We start from the raw sequence: 21049 nt of genomic DNA on the forward strand, positions 1-21049 counted from the left end.
TAACTCAAATGAACTTTTGTTAGAAAAGAATATGGATTTTAATGTTAGATTTTCCAAGTAAATGTTAGGATATGAACTATTTACTTGTGTATTTTTGTAAATCAAGTAACCAAGTAAATAAACAAGCATATGGATGATCCTTGAAACCTTTCATTTTCTCAAACTCTTGATTACATCTTACATTTATTTCACTTATCTCATTTTATCACTTTATCAAAAAGACAATACCAAAATCTCAAACATCTTTTCATTTCCATTTTATTATTTATTTATTGTTACTAATTTTTGTGTTATTTTCTACTAATCTTTTGAGTTTAGGTTACCTCCTTGTAGATCGACCGCCCGATTATACTACAACCACTGCTTAATGGTTGTCACGATTTGGGCGTTAAACAAATTTTGGCGCCGTTGCCGGGGAGGTAGTTTTCAAAGGTGTAGTGAAATTTCTACCAAAAATGTTAGTAACCTTATTTGTATTTTTGTTGGTGTAAATATTGTGGTAGTATAGTTTTTATTTTTATTTTTTTTATTTACTAATTTTTAGTTAAATTGATTATTATTATTAAAAAAAATCATAAAAAAACAAAAAAAAATTAGTTATTTATATATATATTTTTCCTTTTTCTTTCTTCGATTCCTTTTTTTGGTAAAACAAAATAAAAATAAAATTACACATATAAGTATGCATATAAAAAACGTCAAATATATATATATATTAATTTCTCAATTTTTTTGAATACTTTTTGGATATATAAAAAAACATTATATAAATATAAATAAACTTATATTTTCCCTTTTAACTATAATTTCATTTATCTTTTTTTTCTTTCTTAATTTCTTTTTTTTAGTTTAATACATATTTTAAAAAAAAAAGACTAATCTTGTTATTTTATCTTTTCTTTATTTTATTTTATTTTTTGTATTTTGTTACTTAGTTTAGGTTTTTCTTTTCCTTTGTCTTAGTTTTCCTTATAATTTAGGTTTTTTTTTTTTAAAAAAAAAAAACATAAAATTGCATAAAATTGTTCATAAAATTTCAATCATAAAACGCTTAGTATTGGGAACAATTGTGTAATATTACAAATGGTAGAAACCGATATTGTTCTGTCTTGAAAGATTGGCTGTTAAATAAGGTTTGTGATAGCGTTACCCTCCATACTTATCTGGGAATGTCGGGGAGTTCTGTCTAGGCAAGTGTGGGTCTAAAGCGGTACCTTGGCAACCTTCCCAATCGGCCTGGGAACATTTCAAGCATCTACCTTTGCACTATTACATTGTTGAACTTATTACCATAAGAAAACCAAGCTTGTTCTGTCAAAATAAGCAATTTCACTATGCTTAAAGGTTGTTTGGTCGAAAAAGTTGACTTGTGATCCACCATACTTACTCAGTAACCTCGAGGAGTTCTAGGGAAGCGTTGGAGATCACCCAAGAATCTCCAAATCTAACTGGGAACAAGTTTAACAAAAATATATATATATATAAAAAAAAGCAAAGAAAATAAAAAAATAATAAATCTAATTCTGATTTTCGAGAGTGGATGAATCATCACGAAACTTCTAGTGACACTTCTTCCAATTCATCCACCACTCCTTCCGGAACTCCTTCCACCAATCCTGCTTCTCCACAAACTTTCGCTGATAATAATCCATTCGCAATGGCTCGCAATGATGAAATCCAACCAAGAACTCTCAATGACTACCTCCATCCTACTCGCACTTCCACGCCTTCATGCATTATCTTCCCTCCTAATATGCCTGCATTAGACTTTAAACCTGGCATGATTAAACTCTTGCCCACATTTCATGGAATGGAAAACGAAAGCCCATACATGCATATCAGAGAATTCGAGGAGGTAGTAGCCACATTTTATAATCGAGCTGAAAATGTCGATGCTCTGCGACTGAAGTTCTTCCCTTTCTCCTTGAAGGACAAAGCCAAAAGCTGGTTATACTCTTTGAGACCTAGGTCTATTGGAACATGGGAGGCGATGAGCAAATCCTTCTTTTTGAAACACTTCCCTAGCTATAAGACCAACAGTCTAAAACGACAGATTTCCACATTCTCCCAAAAGGACAATGAAACATTCTATCAAGTCTAGGAAAGATTCAAAGATCTGTTAAATCAGTGCCCGCACCATGGCTATGAGAACTGGCATTTGGTCAGTTACTTCTATGAAGGCCTCACGAGTCGTGAGCGCCAATTTGTAGAAATGCTATGCAATGGTGAATTCCTCGAAAAAGAGCCAGATGATGCACTGGAATATCTCGAAGAAATTGCGAAAAGTCTTACACCTAGACTGGTCCAAGTGCTGCTGACAGCACCAACCGACACAAACCATCTGAGATCTATCAACTTCGAGAAGAGGATAGTGTTAAGGCCCAACTCGAAGCTTTGAAAAAGCAGTTTGAGGTCATAATGATGAAGAATAGTCAAAAATCGCACATGATTGCTCAAGCGGAGCCGCAAGAACCTTGCTTTGTTTGTGGAGGGACGGAGCACTTAGCTAAAGACTGCTTAGCTTTGAATGAAATGAGCGGGGTTTATGAGGAGCAATGCAATGCCTTAGGGGCATATAACAAGCCATTCTCCCATACGTACAACCCTGGTTGGAGAAACCACCCAAATTTCAGTTGGAGAGATTCCAACCAAGCTTAATCGTCTGGAGGCCAATGGAGAAATGAGCAACAAGTTCAACCATCAAAGGCGTATTCTGCACCTCAATACAATGCTTATCCATAATGAAATTCTCTCGAGAATACTCTTCATGCATTCATGGAGGAGCAATCCAAACTGAATTTCCAAATGATGGAGGAAATCAAGGAAATGAAATGTCAATTCTCAAAATTGACTGAATCCTTGGCCATTCCGGAAAAAGGCAAACTTCCTTCCCAACTGAAATTCAATGTGCAAGGCCAACACATGGCCCAATCTTCAAATTCTAATGATCAAAATGTCAAGGAAGTGAATGCCATCACGACGAGAAGCGGTAAAACTCTACAAGACCCAACCATAAAATCCAACACTCCCAGTACTCCAAAAGTCATTTCCAAAAATCCACCACTCAATGCCTCTCCAAAAATACCATTTCCCCAGGCTTTGAAACCTGTTGGGAAACTTCCTGATAACCGAGTTGAACTCCTTGAGCACTTGACACAAGTGAAGATTAATCTTCCTTTGCTTCACATCATTAAACAAGTGCCCGCTTATGCCAAAATCATCAAGGATCTTTGCACTGCAAAAAGGAAGCACCATGTCAAGAAGACTACCTTCTTGACTGAGCAAGTGAGTGCGGTGATTGAACAAAAGGCACCGCCGAAATACAAAGATCCTGGTTGTCCCACAATTTCTTGCCAAATTGGGACCCATGAAGTCATCCAAGCCTTACTTGATCTTGGCGCGAGTGTCAATCTCATGCCCTATTCTGTATACTCGCAACTCGGTCTTGGAGAAATGAAGCCAACATCTGTTGTACTACAGCTTGCTGATCGTTCAAATTGAAAAATTCTATTACCCCGTGGATTTTCTTATTCTTGATACCCAATCTGTGGTGAACATGGAGTCTAAAATTCCTATTATCCTCGGAAGACCATTCCTTCTGCAAATGCTTTGATCAATTGTCGGAATGGTCTAATGAAGATATCGTTTGGAAACATGACTCTTGAAGTCAATATCTTCCACATTGGGAAACAACCCCGAGAAGATGATGAATGCCATCAAACATTCATGATTGACACTATAATTCCCGATGAGGTTCAATTGCGAAGAAACTTTGATAATCTTGATGAAATCCTCCTTCTGTCTGACAACGAAAGTCTGAGTTCTATTGAGTTTACTCTTGCAATATCAGATCGCATAGACTCACGCAATAGACGGATTCCGTTTTGACAACCTCGCTTTGAAAAGCTACCTCGTGAGAGGTCACAGCCGAAAACTTCAGCCGAAGAGGTTCCAATTGTTCAATTGACCCAACTTCCCGAGGGTTTGAAACATGCCTTCTTGGGAGATGGTGAAACCTTTCTAGTTATCATCTCATCCAACCTTCAAAATTCTCAAGAATTGCAGTTACTCGAGCTACTACGGACACATAAATTTGCGATAGGTTGGACGCTTGCTGATATCAAAGGTATTAGCCCTTTAATTTTCTCCCATCGAATCAATCTAGAGGACGAAGCCATCCCCCGAAGAGACCCTCAGCGGCGACTGAACCCCACGATGAAAGAAGTTGTAAAAAATGAAGTTTTGAAATTGCTAGACGCTGGTATTATTTACCCAGTAGCTGATAGCAAATGGGTCAATCCTACTCAAGTCGTGCCCAAGAAATCTAGTGTCACCGTTATCCAAAACGAAAAAGGGGTCCTTGTCCCCACAAAAATGGTGACGGGGTGGCGCATGTGCATCGATTATAGAAAATTAAATGCCGCCTCCCGCAAAAATCATTTTCCACTTCCATTCATTGATCAAATCCTTGAACGTGTAACTGGTCATCCATTCTATTGCTTTCTTGCTGGCTATTCTGGCTATTATCAAATTGAGATTGCATTAGAGGATCAAGATAAGACCACTTTCACTTGTCCCTTTGGCACTTTTGCTTTTCGGCGTATGCCATTTGGCTTGTGTAATGCACCAGCTACTTTCCAAAGATTCATGATGAGCATCTTTAGTGACATGATAAAAAAATCAATAGAAGTATTCATGGATGACCTAACCATTTTTGGAAACTCCTTTGAGACATGTCTTCTTCATCTTGGAGCTGTTTTAAAACGATGCATTGAGAAAGGACTTGTACTCAATTGGGAGAAATGCCACTTCATGGTATCTTCTGGCATAGTCTTAGGCCACATTGTTTCTAAAAAAGGAATTGAGGTTGATTAATCCAAAGTCGACCTTATCTCCAACCTGCCAACTCCTAAGACTGTCAAAGACGTTAGGTCATTTCTTGGTCATGTTGGTTTCTATAGGAGGTTCATACAAAAATTTTCAATGATTGCCCGTCCGCTAAGCAACCTCCTAGCCAAAGATGCTAGTTTTGAATGGACACTTAAGTGTGAGGAATCATTCCAAATGCTTGTCAATTCACTCACTTCCGCTCCCATCATTCAGTGACCCGATTGGAGTCTTCCTTTCGAGATTATGTGTGATGCCAACAACTTTGTTGTGGGAGCTGTGCTTGGACAACGAAGGGAGGGGAAACCCTTTGTTGTCTATTATGCAAGCCGAACTCTCAATAGTGCTCAAATGAACTATTCCACTACTAAAAAAGGAGTTGCTTGCCATTGTCTTTGCCCTTGACAAATTCCGATCTTATTTGATTGGATCGCCTATTACGATTTTCACTGATCACTCTGCCCTTAAGTATCTCCTTTCCAAAAAGGATGCTAAGGCGCGATTAATACAGTGGATCCTTCTCCTGCAAGAATTTGACATAACGATCAAAGACAAGAAAGGTGTTGAAAATGTCATCGCGGACTACTTGTCCTGACTTGAATTCAGCGATCCCGTTGATGGTCCACCTATTCATGATGATTTCCCCGATGAATAATTGCTTTCTGTTGCTAAGTTGTCGTGGTACGCTCACATTGTAAACTACTTAGTAACAGGTGAACTCCCATGTGAATGGAGTTCACAAGACAAATGCAAATTTCTGGTCGAGGTGCGCAATTTCTTTTGGGATGACCCGTACTTATTCAAGTATTGCCCCGACCAAATCATGCGAAGATGCATCCACGAAAATGAGGTGTCTAGTGTGCCGAACTTTTGCCACAATGATGCTTGTGGTGGTCATTTCTCTGTGAAGAAAACCACTGCAAAAATCTTACAATGCAGTCTTTACTGGACCACTCTGTTCAAAGACACCAATGATTTCTGTTGTTCTTGTGTAAGGTGCCAAAAGTTAGGATCCTTATCCCATCATCACATGATGCCCTTGAACCCAATTCTTGTTATTGAAATATTTGATTGTTGGGGGATAGACTTTATGGGACCATTTCAACCTTCTTTTGGCTACCTTTACATTCTTCTCGTTGTGGATTATGTTTCCAAATGGGTCGAGGTTGTACCATGTCGAATCAATGATAACGCTACAGTTGTCAAATTCTTGAAAGAAAATGTGTTATCAAGGTTTGGTACCCCTCGCGCTATCATCAGTGATCAAGGCACTCATTTTTGCAACAGATCATTTGAGGCTCTTATGCGCAACTACAGTGTACTTCATAAAGTTGCAAATGCCTATCATCCACAGACCAATGGTCAAGCTGAGTTAGCCAATAGGGAGATAAAACACTTTCTGGAAAACACGGTAAATCCTGACCGCAAAGATTGGTCTACACGCCTTCTAGACGCTCTTTGGGCATACCGCATTGCTTTCAAGTCCCCTTTTGGGATGTCTCCCTATCAGCTTTTCTTTGGAAAAGCCAGTCATTTACCTGTCGAGCTTGAGCATAAAGCATATTGGGCTATCAAAGCCCTAAACTTTGATCTGAATGCCGCAGGTATCAATCGCAAACTCCAGTTGTCCGAAATTGAGGAGTTGAGAAACGATGCATATGACAATTCCAGGATTTATAAAGAAAATTGAAAATCGCTCACGACAAACAAATCCTGCGAAAACACTTTGAGCCAAATCAAAAAGTGCATCTGTACGATTCTCGCTTGCACTTGCATCCCGGTAAACTGCGATCACGATGGACTGGTCTATTTGTAGTAAAGCAAGCATTTCCCAACGGTTCTGTTGAGGTCGAGGACCCAACCGATGGGAGAATTTTTCGAGTCAATGGCCAAAGACTAAAGCATTACATTGAGAGTGTGAGTCGTGTTGAAGAGGTCCTTCTTAAGGACCCAATCTATACACTCTGAAGTTCTAAATGGTTTGTTGTTGTTCTTTTTATTTTTATTTTTCATTATCTTTATTTGTGTATGCTTTTTCGTATTTTGTTTTGGGGTATTGTTACTAGGCTATTTTCGCTCTCGCCTCATGGACATGGTCATCATCCAGGTGTTCTCTCTCTTTACCTTTTTCATTGATTATTCATTTTGACATTGAGGACACTGTCTGATTTTTGGTTGGGGGTGGTGAGCATGCATTGGCTTTCATTTGGAAATCTTATTGTTGTGTCATTAGCATTCATTTAGAAAACATTATTGTCTTGTTGAATTTTTAAGTCAAATTTTCTCAAAATTATCCAAGCATGAGTATAACTTGTTGGTTTGAGTCAGTTCTTACTATGTTTAGCTATTAAGAAGTAATTTTCAGAGTTCTTTTGTGTACTTTCCAAACATGTGATAAATTGGTTGTTAACTCAAATAGTTGAGAGAAATTTCAAGTTTAAAGTTTTTCATTTCTTGGTGAGTTGTGAGAATTGAGAAAACAACTTTTTGAACTTTTATTGATCATTTGAGTTGGAAAAGTCACATCTTTGGAATTTAAAACATGACATTTACTAGAGGGATGTTTTTCATTTAAGATAAGTCTTTGTAATAAATGTGTATTCTATTTATTGTATTGTATTTGTAATTTCCTTTTTATTTTTGTGTTGTCTCTTGTCAAAAAAAAATAATGAAAAAAAAGAAAAAGAAAAAAAAATAGATAAATGAAAAAAAAAAGAACAAGAGAAACACTTCCTTCTATCATTTTGTAGTTGTTGAATATATATATATATATTTCTATTACTATTATTTTGTGTAACTGTATTAAAAAAACAAAAAATAATTTTATTATCATTATAGTTCATTTTCTTATTTATCATTTCTAGTTAGTTGTCATTCTGTTCTTTGAGTTTTCTCATGTAAATCCCAAAGGTTGTTTGTCATTTGGATTCCAATAAGTTGATTTGTCTATCTTGTGATCAATACTTGTTCAAATTGCTTGTCCTAAAAAGTTTATCTTTTCTCATTTGAGCGTAAACTGTTACATTTCCAACTCCAAGAGTGTAATCCTTCCCATACAAATACTTTCAATGCCCGTGAGGAATTTGGAGTTAAGACCTTTATACTTTTGAGATTTTTCGATACTATTTGTGTTATGACTTGTGATAAAAAGAATATGGTTTGGTGCACACACACACAACTCTGAAATCGCAACTATAGTAGCTTAGATAGTAATTTATGACTTCTTGTTGATACTTTGAAAATGCTTAGATGATTTTGCTTTGTTTGACTTGATTATTCAACTTAACAATTTTCTTTTTCGCTTGAATTGCTAGGGACTAGCAATAAGCTAGTTGGGGGTTGTGATTAGGGCTCAAAAATGCAAATTCATTAGTTTTAAAGTGTAAAATAAATTAAGTTTTAATTAATATTTTCATGAATTTATTGTAATATTTGTTTTAATTGAAAATATTAATTTTTGATTTAATTTATGTTTAATTTTCAGGAAATAATTTACATTTGGACAATAATAAAAAGGGAGAATATAGAAATAGTTAAAACTGAAAAGAAAATGAAGAAAGTGGCATTTTTAAAGAAATGAAGCTCAACCCATTTGGCCCAAGCCCAAATATGGCCACTGCCATTTTTTTTCTCCTTGCCCAACCGCCAGGTGTCATCGGCAGAAGCCACCACGCGTCCCAGGAGCAACCCAGCCAGCCACCCAGTGCGCGCCACGTGTCCAACTCCCTTAAGCTCCTTATTTCAGCAACTCACGCCCAAGCATCAACTCCCTTTCAGCCTTTGACCCATGTAATCCTTCAGCTAGCCGTCCAAGCTTCAGCTTCTCCAATGTGACCACCAGCCCAATAAAGGCCCAAGCACCCAGCAGCCTTGTCTCCTCCAGCCCAACGCCTCACTCAAGCTTCAGCCAGCCTTCTCTTCAACCCAGTGCCATGTGGCACCTTCCCATTGGCTGGGAGTGGGTCAAAACTCTCTTGTACTATCAGTCACCTTCAACCCATATTTTGTGGGTGTTGGGCTTTGCAAAATTGCTATTTTGAGCTTTAAAGCTCATCTTTTTTGGTGTTTTTGAAAAAGAGCATTTTGACCATACACCAAAATAGCTAGGTTAATATTAATAATAAGATTTTATTTTTCAAAATTATATTTTATTATTAATATTTCAGATTTATTTTGTAAACCCCATTTTGTTGTTTAAGTTCTTTTTAGTCTTTTTCTCCATCTATAAATAGGGACTCTTTCTTCATAATATGAATGTAATTTTATAGTAAAGAAACTATAACAAAATTTCTACTTACTTTCTTCTTAGAATTTTGTGAGAATCGTGAGCATAATGGCCTAATCTTCCTAGGAAGGTTAGGGATGATTCCATATGCTAGTGATGTTATTTTGCTACTTTGATTTACTATGTTCTTAATGTAAAATTTTTGAGTTATTTATGTTCTTTCATCTCCATCTTTATTTTGTTATCTTTATTTACTTATGCTAATAATATATAGGATTAGTCATGCTCTTTCTATGTACTTCTAATTAGTAAAAGTAATATTGATACCTAATTTTATGTCTAATCTTCTATTGCATTATTGCCTTTGGGTATTTTGTCATTTTTAGATTTTTCATAAGATTAACATTCTGCTTTTAAAGTAAAGAACTTTATAACTCAAATGAATTTTTGTTAGAAAAGAATATGGACTTTAATGTTAGATTTTCCAAGTAAATGTTGGGATGCGAATTATTTATTTGTGTATTATTGTAAATCAAGTAACCAAGTAATTAAACAAGCATATGGATGATCCTTGAAACCTTTCCTTTTCTCAAACTCTTGATTACATCTTACCTTCATTTCACTTATCTCATTTTATCACTTTATCAAAAAGACAATACCAAAATCTCAAACATCTTTTCATTTCCATCTTTTTATTTATTTATTGTTACTAATTTTTGTGTTATTTTCTACTAATCTTTTGAGTTTAGGTTACCTCCTTGTGGATCGACCGCCCGATTATACTACAACCATCGCTTAGTGGTTGTCACGATTTGGGCGTTAAACAATAATAAGCAAATATCATTTCCCTGGTTATTTCTCTGTATATTTATTTGTCAGCTGTACCTGAGCTGAGTTAATGAACTCGGGCTAAAATTAGGGTACAACATTGCCCCCCAAGCTCATGCTCGTGTATGACGTCGTCACTTTCTGACCAACACAGTAGGGGCTTTTAGACTTCCGTTACACAAAACCACGCCTGCCCACTACTTGAGTATTGGACACGTGGTGTACTGCAATTGGCATCTGTTTGGGTTTTGAGGACTGCAATAACTGTCTTGTCACCTTTTTGCCGCTGTTTGGTCCATTTAACCTTGGCCCTTGGATCTTGAACTAAGCCAAATGGATGGCTCAAATTAATCTACACAATTTACGTATAAATAGGATGGCCGGAGTTCAAATTTCACCACCTTTCATTTAGAATTTTTCCTTTTCTGCACTTCCAAGCCTCTCTTCTTTCCTAGAAATCCCAAAAATTGTTCATCTTACCCAGTCACTCAGAAGCTTTCCAAGAGCTTCCCGTCTCCGAGTCTATATCTTACCGTCGAAGAACACACTGTAAGTATCTCATTATTTGGTTTGAAGAGTTTTTTTTTCTCTTTTTTTTTAATGGAATTTCTGTTAATCACCACGTTCATCCGCAACATTCATTATAGTTACTATTAGGCTACTTCTAAATGTTCTTAGAGAATAGGTCTTCACTTAGGTTTGATGGGCGAATCCAAAAATGTTTTAGAAATAAGACGTTCATAAAACTGGGAAATTCCTGGGTAAATCTGGGTAGTCTTAATGGTGCATTAATTTATAGAATACCCATTGGGGGGTAAAGGAAATGAAGGGTTTTTAGGTTTAGAACCCGATAGCTTAGAGGTTACATTTCTTTGGTGGTTTTGCACTAAATCGCCTCCCAAGGAAAGTAGTGGTCTGGCATTCTGACACACGAATCCCTAAATATCAGGGGTCTGTTAGGAAACTGAGGCGCGTAGCTTAGAATATCGCGTGGTATCACGCGATGGGGCTGAAGCTAACCTTAGCTAGTATAACAAAAGTAAACAATTTCCCTCTTCGTACTCTCGCATCCTAGTTTTAGATCATCTTAGGTCGCCTATTAACTAGGTCGTTCTGTTGTTAGGTGATCTGATGGCTCCTCAAAAGAAGAATGCCTCGAGCTTGTCCTCCCAACAAAAGAACAAAGGGAAGCAGATCGCCCCAGAATCTCCCATCCTACACTTCAGTCTAGTGGTGGAGAAGGAGATCGAGGTCGATCCCAACACATACTTCAAGGCTGAGCGTATCATTTCCAATATCACGACTCAGGGGAGGGTGAACAAAATTATGTTGAGCCACAACATAGAGGTTGGAACTGGAACTCTCTTAGTACAACCTGCCTTCGAAGGGGAACAGAGCTGCTCCCCTTTCTAAGACGACTTCGCAGCTTGGAGTGATGAACACCTTAAGGCTGGGGCCTTCCTCCCCTTGGACCAATACTTCGCAGATTTTTTAAATTATGTGAAGCTGGCTTCATTTCAGCTCCCCCAAATTCGTATAGACTTTTGGCGGGGCTGAAGTATTTGTTCCTGAAACACGAGTGGGAGGTCCCCACTCCGGCAGACATTCTTTATTTCTTCTGCCTCAAGGCAAGCCCCGACCAAAGGGGACACGGTGACGGATTCTACTACCACACGTGATTCCCTAACTCGGCCTCCGTCATCGAGCTTCCCAGTCATCCAAATAACTATAAAGACTTGTTCTTTATGTCGAATGGATTCCGAAATTGTGAACATCACTACTTCAACTGACCTCGTAAGTCTTCCATCCTTGTGACCACAACTCGTGAATTTTCATTTAAGATATATTTTTTTTTCTTAATTGAATTTGTTTCTCGTGCAGCCATATTTGCGAGGACGGGAAAGTCCATGACCCTCAGGGGTCAATATGAGAAGCTATCTGGGCTTCCCCCCAATGAGAAGGACTACCACCAGGTTGTGAATGACGTCACGATGCTGGCCTGCCAGCTGATTGGCGAAGGCCAAACACTGGCCTTGAGGACCCGGGCTACCCTTCCAGCGATCCCCGAACTCCCATCCTCTCAAGAGGCCTTGCCAGCCATTGAGGAAAAGGAGGATGAAGAGGACGAGGTACCTCCAGTGCGAAAAAGGCGAGCTCCCGAGGCTGTCCGGGAACTTGACCTAGAGCGAGTTGTGTCAGGGGCAGCAGTCGGCCCCTCTAGCCAAGGTAACCCATACCCCTTTAGGGAATTAGATAGGGTTGTTTCCGATTTTATGTTAGTTTGTTTTAATCCCAACCAGCTCGTCCATCGTCATCCCTATAACCAGGATCGAAATATAACCCCGCTTCAGTGCGTAGTCCACCTACTGGTACGCCATGACAGCAATTATCCTAAGGGTACAGTCGTAGTAGATAGCACTTTAAACTTTAGATCCACCATTTTTGAGGAGTATGGGACCGACCATAGGGCCTGGCCTTCTCTGCTCCAGGGTGAATTTGCCCCTAGATTTAGACAATATGTAGATGAATCCAGCCCCGAGGAAGGACCTGATCCTGAACCCCTTAGGATCCCAGGAATATTAATTGTAGACTCCCTTTCTCCTCCATTAGTTCCAAGGCCGGAGGTCGTGCCTATCCCAACCAAAACACCCGAGCTGGTGATAATAGACTCCTCCCCCAGCCCGGAGGGTAGGATCTTTGTTTTATTTCTTTCTTTATAAATGCTTTTTGAAACATTATGTTTGTGAACTAACTCTTTTTGTTCTTTTCAGGAGAGGAGATGGAACAACCAGGAGCCCCCGATCTCTGAACTGCTTTCTAGACTAAGAAAGCTAGCTCAACCCCATTGTGAAGAGGCCCAAGATTACGAAGAAGACCCCCTGCAACGGGAAACACCTCAAAATCCCCTGCTAAGGGGAAAAACATGAGCACAACTTAGGAAACAGCTCTGGTGACTTCTGTTACCGCTAGGAGGGTTCCCCCTCCTCCTCCACCTCGATTAGTGCCTCCTCAGGCTCAAGTGATACAAGCTGAGCCTCCAGCCCCCACCGTCCGAATACCAGTAGATCCCCAGGATCTGGAGAAAATCCCTAAAGCCTTTTGGGGTATCATTTATGAGACTACTAGCCATATGGTGGGGCACGCCTATAAGGCCAGCTTGAGGGATCTGAGGACCATTGAGGAGCGCAGCCCGGAGAATGTCATGGAATCAACTATGGGGATGTACCTCACAGTAAGTTGTCTTTCCTTGGTGAAAAATTTCTTTTTATTTTGACCAAGGGTATATCTCTGACTTGTTTTGTTATTTTGCAATCTGTCCTGGCCAAGTATCGCAGCATTGCCCGTGCTAGGGCTAGAAACAATGAGCTCCGGGCCAATCTGAACGCTGCCAACACCGCCCTGACTGCCGCTCAAGAAGGCGAGCAGGCCGCCAAAGATGCCTTGGCGGCTGCTCAGAAAAATGAGCATGATGCCAAGGCTGCTCTCACCTCGTCCCAAGAAAGAGAGCAGGCTGTAAAGACTACATCGTCTGCCCTCTAGGCTCAAACTGGGCAAGGTTGATGAAGCCAAAGCAAAACTACTCGAGGCCGAGGCTGAGGCCGCAGCCAAAGAAGAAAAGGCGGCCTCATCGTCGGCCATGGAAGAGATGTTTTACCACTCCTGAGCCTTCAACCCGGATGGGAGCTTCTCTTTCATGGGAGCCAAGCTGTGGGATCCATACCTTGCAAGATTCAAGGCTCGGCTCTTGCAAAAACCATCAGAGACTGGTGAGGCTTTCGGAGCAGCTGAGGGGGATGGCGAAGAGGTCACATCTTCGGGGCGAGTTGATGGAGTTCAATGATACCTCTTTTGTATTTGTCTATAATTGTTTAACAATTATTTTTATTATTATTAAACAATTGCCTTCGGGCTCAGTTTTTTTTTCTTCTCAGGATAATTTGCTTGCTTTATTTCTATATACATCTAACTTTTTGATCCATTTATCTTTCCTTTACTATCTCTCTTGTTTATGAATCCTTAGACTTGTACATTTGAGATTTTAGGAATCGATTTTTAGAACGGGATAGAATTTATCGAGCTTGGTTATATCCAAGTTTTGTGTGTTGATTTGTATCATACCTGTTAAGAATCAGGCCATGAACCCGGTTATATACCTGTTAATCTAACCTAACACACAATTTAAAAATATAATTCACATTCACATTTATATACATATAAACTGTTAGAGAAAAATATTCCACACAGAAAGTGTGTGGATATATTCAATAATACATAAGAGCATGAGTTACTCTACTCATTACCAATTGGTTTTGAGATAGAACCTCATGCTTCTTGCCATGCACTCCATTCTATTTCTAGACGACTTTCCACATTCTAACATAAACATATTCACATGTATATACATATACATATATCTAGCCTATCATACATCTTTTTATAAATTAACATCAAATAAAATTAAAAATCACAAATATAATTAAATTAACAATACAAATCTCTAAAATGAAAAACAAAATTTAACACTATCTAAAATAACCAATTACACAATTAAAAACATAATTTAACCATTAATCAATCACAAAATATATTTTTTTAAAAATACCCAAGGCACAGGCTAGGGGATTATCCAAAGGCAAAGGCTCAGGATAATGATCCAATACCCAAATCTGAAAAAGAAAACAAAAAAAAAAGTCAAAAACCAATTTCCACCAAATACAAAATACACACATATATTAAGAAAAAAAATACATATTAAAGGCTATAATAGCAAAATAGTGGGTTTAGACTATCGAAACTTGGGAGAAATTGGCAAAAATCGGGTTGTGACACGTTGGAGCGACGAGGGGCGGCGAACAGAGGCGGTTTCTATCTTTGGTTTTCAGAGAAAAACTCCAGAAAAATTAAGAAGAAGGCTTGAAGTGGGGAATATATCGTTTGATTCTATAGCGACGACATGTCGTCATTATAGAGTATAAGTGAGTCGTCGATGTACAATACATGCACTGTTTCAGTTACTATACGTGGACCCTATAGCAACGACATTTCGTCGCTATAGACAAGGAAAAAGTACGTGCATTGTTTCAGTTATCAATCACGGACTTTATAGCGACGACAACGAAATTTGATAGTTGATTCTTGGCGGTTGACTTTCCCTCCTTTTTTTTCGAGGGGTCAAGTCGTCGCTATAAACTGCAACTGTAACATTTTCACCAAATTTTTTGGACCCTATAGCGACGACTTGTCGTCGCTATAGATGACGAAAACTGACAGGCAATTTTCGACAGTCAACTTTTCCTCCGTTTTTCCGAGGGGGCTATAACGACAACAAGTCGTTGCTATAGACCAGACATTTTGGAGGGCCAGTCTAGTTTTTCCTCATTCTTTCTCGAAGCATGTCGTCGCTGTAGGGCATCATGAAATTGGAGAGATTGGTCATTTCTTCGTTGATCACTACAGCGATGACATATCGTCGCTATAGCTCAATATTTTAAATAATTTTTTTTTAAAATTTTATTTGGTGGAATTTGTCTACTTTCAGTGACGACTTCTGTGTCATTGTAGTAGATATCATCATTGTAGGGTACTTTTCTTGTAGTGTAATTTGATTTGATATATTTTTTTTCCATATTGGATTAGGACATAAGTTTTTACATATATTTATCTTATCATTAGTTCACTTTAAGTAACTATTTCACATTATTCTTATAATTATTTTGATATAAGTAAATTTTGGATTTTAATGTACTCATAAATAAGAAGACAAATCTACAACAATCTTTTACAAGTACATATTGATCGTACTAAAAATTATATGTACAATAAAAGTTGAGAAAGTATAGTAGATCACTCACACTTGGTATGACATGCACTTGACCTAGCTAGGTCCTTTACTCCATGGTTGTATATAGCTGTACGAAGTTATACCTAGATTTATGCATGTAAATAAGCATATATTACTTAAAAAGCAAGAAACTTTAGTCCATATTGGCCAAATTTATATTATTTGCAAATTCAAAAGCAGCCAGAGCCAGGTACCATCACCTAGCTATAAGTTTAAATACTAAATTATTGTGACTGTTATTAAAAAAAAAATTATTCTCATTTATATAAACAGTAACGACGGCCTGTGTAGGTTATCGAGGCGACTAAGCTAGCAATTAATTAATTAATCCCTTGCTCATGACTTTTTTTTTTTACTTTTCGTGCTGTTTTCGCCTAAACCCACTTCAAAATATACCTTATCTAATCACTACCTAGCTAGTTTCTTCTTTTATCAAGATATTTTAAATGAGGAAAACAAAACTATAACGTCTTACATAAGACTTGTTTATACTACACAATTAATGGACATTTACCTTTGTCCCATAATTCCTGGGGATATATATGTACGTACCTAAATGTATATGGTCTCTTGCAATTTTCATATATATTAATTTTAGCCATTAATAATTGTAAGCAGGATCACACTCTTTAAAATTGTGTGATTAAATTTTTTATCAATTATCATTGTCTATAAATATTATGTATAATTTGACTCAGAGTAAAAGTAATTCTTTTAAAATAATATTGTATATTCATAATGCCCCTTGGCTCTATCAAGTGTGTTGAAAAAACTGTCAGTTTGCTAAAAATAATAAAATGTATTTTAAAAGTAATTAATTTGCCAAAAATCCCATAATTATATATAAATGGGGTGTGGAGAGAGTTTGTGGGAGCAGAGTCATTTTCAATTGGAATGTGGAGATCAAATATTGTTGATGAGCATTTGTTTGCTTTCTTTATCCAACCCATGTGCTGTTGCTATATTATATTTGCCCATATATTGCTTAATTACTCAAAAAAAAAAAATCACTGAAAATTTTTGATAGTTAGTGTGTCTTCAAAATTAAGCAGCAAAACTGCTTCCAATAATCACGCAAATCTTTGACTATGAATTGCATTGAGTAAAAGTAAAAATAACTAAAGAGAAAAATAAAATTTCCCATATGGACAGAAGGAAAAAAAGGGAAACCTACTAAATTCAGTATTTTATTTATTTATTTATATAATTGTGTTGACACAGTTTCTAATTTATATATACCACCACATATGTGTGTAAGTGTGTCATCTCAATTATATATAATCTAAAGTCAACTATTTAGTAAGACCTAATTTATAAAGCACATAATTTTTTTTTTTTTTATATTTTTAAGAGTAATTTGTAGCGAAACTCTTTAAGTAGTTGTTTTTGTAGTACTTAAATACTTGCGTAAAAGTTTGACTACAATATTATCAAAATCTTTAATTTTGGTGAAGTCATATTTCCAGCCTGTTAAGTCTAGCCAAGTGATAGAACCAAGGGGCTATTTTTTTAAAAGAAATAAAGGTTATACTAATATATATCTATATATTATCTATATTTTTCACCTATGACACGTGGCATGGTCAAACGGGTCCATGGATCCTCACAAGAGGTTCGAGCCCAACATGGGCCCAATGAACGAGGAACAAGGAAACCTTGACAACCCGGACCACACCGAGCCTAATGACGGGCGAGTGGCGCGAGCATTATAAAGGGACTAGGACTAAGATGCAGGACACAATTACCTTCCCGATCACACCCAACCTACATTCTCCGGGATGAAAATTATGGTGGCAGACTAATTGTTTTCAAGTGACAGATCTTATCAAGAATCCAGGCGAGGTCTCCCCCATCAAGATGCCCACCTTGACAAATGAACCCAGGTCTTGGTAAACGAACTAAGACTTCAATAAGTGAACCCGGATATTGGTAAATGAACCCAGACCATAAGTCTAGATAGTACAAGCCTAGTCTTCCCTGATGTTGACGTGTCCCCGAGAAATCTGGAAGTTGGTCTCCCTAACTAACCTGCAGAATGGGGTACGCACGGAACGTACACTGTAACGACCCAAATTGCTAATAAGGCTTAAGGGCCTTGATTAGTGTGCCTGGAGGGCATAATGGGAATTATGTGTGGTTTTAATGATTAAGATGCATGATTATGATTTAAAGCATGTTATATGATTATTTGAATATTTGAGATGCATGACTATGTGTATTAGTATGCATATAGGCCCTGATTAGGTTAGAAGGACATAATCGCAATTGTGGCCATTATGGGCATAACTATTTTGATATATGTGATAATTGTCGAGACCATATTATTATGTGGATATATCTATGATCTGTGACTCGAAACGGTCCTAGTGAGCAAAGTAGCGAAAAAGTCATGGCGGGGATTTATACCCGGCTCGGTGTGAGCTTAGGGGTATAAATGGGAATCTAGTGAATATACTGGAGTTTATCTTGATTAATTAGGTATCGGGAGTTAAGCGGGAAATATTAGAGACTCTCGAGGAGTTAGCGGGAATTGGGGTAAAATGACTAACATGCCCCTAAGTGGATTAAAGGGTTTAGACTTAATAGGGAGGGCATAATAGTCATTTGGCTTACAGAAGTTAAGTATTACCAAGGCTTTATGTTAGTGGGAATTGTAGAGAAATGTGGAAGTCCGAAAAAGAAGGAAAAGGAAGGGAAAAGAAAGAGAGAAAAACAGAGAGAGTTCTCTAGGTCGGTTTATATTTCCTTCATCTGTTTCTTGAGGATTTCTCGAGTAAAGCTCAGAGGAGAGCTGGGTTAAACTAAGCATCAAGGATCCTAACCTAGGATTGAGAAATTGGCAAAGGTTTAGCAAGGATTCATCAGCATTTGAGGTAAGACTTTAGAGTTCTTCAGTTTCTGTTTCTGGTTTTTTGAGCTATGGTGTTTAAGTTGAATTGGATGGAACTTTAGGGAATTCAGGCCTAAGGCTAAGGTGGAGCAAGCCAAGGAAGTCTAGAGGCACCTTGAGGTCGAAATTCCACCAGAGGTATAAATTCTAAACTCCAACTTTGTTGTTCAGCTGGTTTCTGCTGAGTTTTAGTGCTTAGGAGTGGCTATGGTGAATTTTGAGTTTGGGGATGCATGTGCTTAAGTTCTAGGTATTTGGGGTGCTTGGGATGAGTGGAGATGGTCATAAGGTTGTTTTTGAGGTTGGGGAAGATTTGGAAGAGTTTTGGTTGAGGTTGGCTCGAGGAAATCGCAGAAGGGAAAAACTGGTGTTGGCCAGTCTGTGACTAGCGCTACAGCGCTAGCCTTTGGGCGTTGTAGCGCTAGGCCAAGTTTGCTGATGGGGTTTTGCTTCTGTTTGTAGTGCTGTAGTGCCCTCCCATGAGCGTTGTAGCGCTACCCTTCCTTCTGAAGGGAATTTTAGGGTTATTTGCAAGGGCTTTTGACCTAGGGTTTGGGGTTTGATTCCACCACCTTGTTTGGTGGAACTAGGACTTCCCGGGGGCTCGGGATTGGCCCCGAGGCTAGGTTTTGAACTTGAGGATTGATAATGACTTTGGCCCATGATTGTGTTTAGGTGAGCGCTAGGGCTCGAGGGGGATCATGGTCAAGGAGTCGAGGGATCAAAGCTAGTAATTGAAAGGTAAGAAAACTGCACCCGATTATATGTTTGTGATGGGACTAAGTGCTCCCGAGAATTGTATCGTGTCAATGATGGTATTACGCCATGGGACATGTAAAAGCGGCCTAAGAGTGTCGTACATAATACTTGCGCATAGGGCGCGGCTTGGCCACTGGTAGCCGAGGACAGCTTAACATTCACTGAGCTCGGCTTAAGCGGGTCGGAGTCAGTGGGATAACGGAGGGAGCAACCTGAGAGCGCTAGCCCTAGTTATCATTTGTGCAATGATATGAGATATGAATTGATATTCTTAGTGTGTTCAAAAATTGGTCATACTGAATGATTATATGTTTGAGAACTTGTGATGCAATGTGAGATGTGGATTTGTCTGTTGATTGCTTATGCTTTGTTGTTGTGTTTTCTTGCTGGGCCTTGGCTCACGGGTGCTACGTGGTGCAGGTAAAGGCAAAGGCAGATTGGACCAAGAATGAGATGGAGAGCTCCGAGGTGGAATGTACATAGCCAGCTGTTCGATCGCCATGGTCGAGGAGTGGATCAGGACAGAGATTACCTAATTGTCTGTTTTGCCTTAATATGGCCTAATATTGTGTATAAACCTTGTGTCTTTTGTAAACAGTCTTTAAACTTAATATTTTTGGGATCCCGTGTAAACAGATGATGCTCCTTAATGAAAATGTGTCTTTTGAGACCAAACCATTTTTAACCCTAGTTCCTTTATAGTTTCAGTAACACAATTTTAATTAAATGACTTGATTAGCAAGTCTGGCACTTTATAAACACACAGTGTAACGGTCTTGGCTATCCAGGGCGTTACATACATTGTTCCTAGGAAACGGTACCACCATTACTCTGACAGATTCTGACCCCGGGATCTCCTTAGTGACCCATGCGGATCAGTCCGTGCTAACATACAAATGACAGTTGTAAGGCTTCAACACGCCTAAGCTGGCCCAATAGGCCCAGATTAACAACCCTTAATTATGTCACCTTTCTTGTATTATGACTCCATTATGAGAAATTGTAATTATATCCTTATTGGGCCCGGATTAGTCTGGCCCAAGTGACATGACTGCCTATAAATATGGTCAGTTGTGCATTGTAGCGAGGATCCCTGATTTTCGCTGGTAAGCAAAACGTTGCTGAACTTGCAGAATACCTCCATTTTCAAAACTCTCTAAAGCCTAATACTAGTGACTCGTGGACTAAGGCTCATTAACGCCCCAACCACATAAAAATTGTGATCTCATTTATTTCTCAGTCTTTCTTTCTAGCTCTTATTTCTTAATATATTTATAATTTTTGAAAAACTCGGTAAACATTTTGGTGCTTTCATTGAGAGCTGAAGAAAGTTTGAATCAACCTTGATCATCTACAAAAATAGTGAAAACTAAGGATACCGTGTTTGATCCTGCTCACCAGCAACAACAAGACAATGGAGAACCATTTTCAAATCAACCACTTCCTCAAGAAAAACCAGAGGATGTTCCTTATCATGGGCCCCTGCCTGACGACTCCCAGAACTTCGGAGAAGGGGGTGACTACGATGAAGACTACTACGAGGAGGACGAAGAGGGATATGAAGAACACGAAGTTGAGAATCCCGTTGATCCTGACGGGAAGGACGTGGAACCTGAGC

General features: G+C 38.4%; 1 non-coding gene across 1 annotated transcript; it reads right to left on the minus strand.

The window, feature by feature from the left end:
• Positions 1-2038: 2038 nt before the first annotated feature.
• LOC133833747 (small nucleolar RNA R71) lies at positions 2039-2145 on the minus strand. Its single transcript, XR_009893110.1, has one exon. It is a non-coding gene; the product is annotated as a small nucleolar RNA R71 (small nucleolar RNA).
• Positions 2146-21049: the final 18904 nt, after the last annotated feature.

Source organism: Humulus lupulus, chromosome 4, assembly GCF_963169125.1.
Source record: "Humulus lupulus chromosome 4, drHumLupu1.1, whole genome shotgun sequence".
Taxonomy (NCBI): Eukaryota; Viridiplantae; Streptophyta; class Magnoliopsida; order Rosales; family Cannabaceae; genus Humulus; species Humulus lupulus.